The sequence below is a fragment of the Leopardus geoffroyi genome, chromosome B1 (genome assembly GCF_018350155.1).
Source record: "Leopardus geoffroyi isolate Oge1 chromosome B1, O.geoffroyi_Oge1_pat1.0, whole genome shotgun sequence".
Taxonomy (NCBI): domain Eukaryota; kingdom Metazoa; phylum Chordata; class Mammalia; order Carnivora; family Felidae; genus Leopardus; species Leopardus geoffroyi.
The window spans coordinates 72229161-72233439 of record NC_059327.1 but is presented as its reverse complement, the minus strand read 5'-3'; the positions used below and the strand labels follow the sequence as shown (position 1 = coordinate 72233439).

General features: G+C 36.9%; 1 pseudogene; it reads left to right on the top strand.

Annotated features, from left to right (window-relative positions):
- The first annotated feature begins 1929 nt into the window (after nt 1-1929).
- Nucleotides 1930-2567, top strand: LOC123582915 (annotated as a pseudogene).
- The last annotated feature ends 1712 nt before the right edge of the window (nt 2568-4279 follow it).

Genomic DNA, 4279 nt, shown 5'->3' with positions numbered 1-4279 from the left:
ATATATACCACATTTTCTTTATCCATTCATCCACTGATGAGCATTTGGGTTGTTTTCACATCTTGGCTACTGTGAACAGTGCTGTAATGAACACAGGACTGCAAATATCTTTTCAAGATGTGATTTAAATTCTTTTGGATAGTGCTTGCTTTGGCAACACATATACTCAATTCTTTTGGATAAATACCCAGGAACGGTATTTCTGGATCTTAGAGACTCCACAAGAAAACCGTTAGGACAAATAAATGAATTCAGTAAAGTTGTAGATACAAAATCAACATACAATAAATAAGTTGTGTTTCTATACATTAGCAATGAATTGTTTGAAAAAGAAATTTAAAAAACAATCCCATTTACAATAACATCACAAAAGAATAAAATACTTCAGGGTAAACCTTACTAAAGAGATGAAACACTTGTATGCTGAACACTATAAATCACTGATGAACAAAATTAAAGACACAAAGAAATGGAAGAGTATTTCATACTCTTGGATTGAACGACTTATTGTTAAATATCCATACTACTAACGTGATCAATCTATAAATTCAATGCAATCCCTATCTAAATCACAATAGCATTTTTTATAGAAATAGGAAAAATAATTCTTAAATTCACATGGAACTACAGAGGACCCTAAATAGTTAAAACAATCTTGAAAAAGAACAAAGCTAGAAGCATCACGTTTCTTGATTTCAAAATATATTACAAAGCTACAGTAATTAAAACGGTATGATACTGGCATGAAGGCAGACATATAGACCAGTAGATACAATAGAGACCCAGAAATAAACCCATGTATATACAATTAACTGACCTTTCACAAGAGTACCAAGAATACACAATTGGGAAATGGTGTCTTCAACAAAAGGTGCTGGAAAAACTGGATATACACATGAAAGAAAAAAAAAAAAAGAAAGAAGTTGGACAATTTTCTTATACCATACACAAAAATAAACTATATGAATTAAAGATTTATACATAAGACCTGAAGCTATAAATCTCCTAGAAAAAAAACATACGGGAAAAGCTGTTATCTTTTTAATTTTTTAAATTTTATTTTAGAAAGAGAGAAGGCTCACATGTGTGTGCAAGTGGAGGAGGGGCAGAGGGCAAGAGAGAGAATCTTAAGCAGGCTCTATGCTCAGTGTGGAGCCCAAAGTGGGGCTCAATCTCACAACCCTGGGATCATGACCTGAGCTAAAATCGAGTGGGACACTTAACTGACTGAGCCACCCAGGTGCCCCAGGGGGAAACTTTATAACGTTGGCGTAGGTAATAAATTCTTGAATATGACACAAAAGTAGAGGCAGCAAAAGAAAATTATTTAATGTGGTACACACAGCTCTTTATAATCTGATAACTATGAACCTTGTAAACATTGTGTTCTATCCATTTCTTCACAATTCTCTAGCCATTCCAAGTTAGAAGTGTTAGAAGTCCCTTATTGTTTAAGCTACATTTAATCAAATTTTTGTTAGTCACAGCTCAAAGCTTTCTAATTGATCCAGCACCTCTATTCTTGGTATGTAAAATGACCCTTCCCCTGCCATTTGAATAAGCTCCTACTATTTCAATAAATACATTTAAATACCACATTGATTCTTTTTCAGAAGCCTTTTTTGACCTTTGTTGGTGACTTCTCCAACCTTAGGTGTAGCTGGGCACTAAATGGTTGATGCTCCCGTGGCACTTTACACAACACCTTTGTTCTTATATTTCTATATTGCAATTTTTGTATATATATCTGTCTGACATCCGACTTTGCCCAGATTGATAACAGCTCGAGTCCAGGAACCACAGCTTATTTGTTATTTAATTCCTCACACTCAGGATAATCTTCAGTACGTAGTATATTCTTAATGAATGAGTTCATAAAATAATAAGTGATTGGAGGTGGTAGCCAGTCGTGATGTGGGGTGGCCCGCGATGAAATCACCCAGTTCATTGCAAACTGAATGTGACGCATCAGAAGAAGAACCTATTGAAGATGAACAGACTCCAATTCAGATACTGTGACTACCCCTGTCACGAGTAAATTGTTCTCAGTTTCTTGGGTTATGTGTTCTTCCAGATGGTAAATTTAAAAATGTTAGAAGAGATACCCAAGAAGGTACAGAAGAACTAAGGAGCTGTGATATACGAGGCGTATTTATTTTCTGCCCCAGAGGGGAACTGTCAAAATACCGCGTCCCAAACCTCGTGGACCTCTACCATCACTATGGAATTATCACTCATGATCATCCAATCCCAGACAGAGGGACTCCCGATGTAGCCATCTGCTGTGGAATAATGGAGGAGCTTATAATCTGCCTTAAAAAAGAACTGAAAAATCTTAATCCACTGTTATGGAGGACTTGGGAGATCTTGTCTCGTACCCACTTGTCTCCTACTGTTCCTGTCTCACGCATCTTCCTCTCAGCAAGCTGTAGACAGCCTGGGAGACCCAAGAGGATCTGGAGCAATACAAGACTATAAAGCAACATCATTATTTTCATGAGTTTCGGGACAAACTAGCTGTACACCTAGCATCAAGAGAGTCATTGTCAAGATCTGTATCTAGATAAAAAAGAATTTTAAATGACATATATATGACCATGTCTGAAATTTAAGAACTATTTAACATGATTTGTATTGAAATGAAACTTACCAGTGTTATCGGCTTGAATGTAAATGTATATGTGCAGATATTCCTAAAGATTTAATGACAAATTAAAAAAAAGTGAATAAATAAATGAATAAATAAATAATTGCATATATGCAATCTCCAAGAGACTGCAATACAGAAAGGAAGATAGATATTTGAACAAGCATCTAGGAGTCATGTTTGGTGTTGGAAATTAAAAATGATACGTCCTATTCCTTAAATGCTTTTGTAATGCTTTTAGTTAACAGAGTCTGCCTCCATCTCTAGTCACCGTTTATATAAGATCCAAGAAGATAATACTATGCCATTTTATTGGCAGCTCCAAAGTTCTTAGCTTTACCAGCTCCTTCTGCTCTGTCTTTCTGAGTCTCTTTTTTTATTGGTATTAAGAAGTTTCTTAGTCTGGATTGTCGTCTGTATTCAGACAGTATGCAATAGGACAACCATCTCCCTGTTACATGGCTTTCTGCGCTTCTCATCTCAGCAAATCTTTGCAAGACTTACATGAAGGCCTTAGCAAGGTAACCCATGTATGTTTTGTCCGGTGACAAATGGTCAGTTGTGCCCAACTTGACTCTGAAACACGTTCTGAATATTAATGATAAGAAGCACTCCCCTCCCAACATTGAAAGGTACTCGAGATCAACTGGTTAGAACTAGAGGTGACCATCCTGGGGCAAGGGGGTGAGACACAGTGTACTGGTGATTTGTATAATCATCAGGATGCTTTTGTCACTTCATTGCCCTAATTTGCTGAACTGTAGTGTCAGGTTACAACCGAGATCCACCTCCACACATTCCCTGAATAATAATTTTTGCAAAGCTTTGACGATAGTAAACAGGTTGTAGTACCAATTCCAAAGCAATAGTAGAGTGGTACGTTGACTACACCAAGAAGTAATTCTTTGACACCAGCTAGATATCCTATAATTCAGTTCAGTTCTGACACTATTTACCTGGAGATAGCGTCAGATTCCATAAGTTGAGGGCTCGGTTTTACAAGACTGCTCCCACAGCCCCCTTCAGATGTCAGCCCAGATGTTACCTGCACTTCTGACCTGCTGGCTATAAATTAAAGGTTCCCAACCCCTCTTTGAATTCCATTAATTTGCTAGAGCGGCTCACAGACCTCAGGGGAAATATTTCACTTACTAGATTACTGGTTTATTATAAAAGGATATAACTCTTGCTATAAGCCCCAGTCAATACTCCACATAGGGCTATTGCACAGAGAACTTGTCTCTACCAGCATTCTAGGTTCCATTTTAGACCACGCAAGCTCAGGCAATCTTACTGGTTCTCATTTAGCATGTTCAATGAATATTGCATGAAGCATGGATGTACATGCTTTCTGTTATATAATATTAGGTAGGGGAAACATTTTCCAGTCAGATACAATGTCTATCTCCCAAATATAATCAGGTAAAAAAAGAAGCAATCATTTCACATTAAATCTGTTTAAATCTTGATTATACCTTAATTTTGTTAGCAATTACATTCCTAACTGTAGCCTTCCTTAGGACTTCATCAACAGATGTTGGTTTTATAATACTAGGTAGGGGAAGTGTTCCCCACCAGATATAATACCCATTCCCATAAGACATTCAGGTAAAGGAGACACAACTTCTTTAC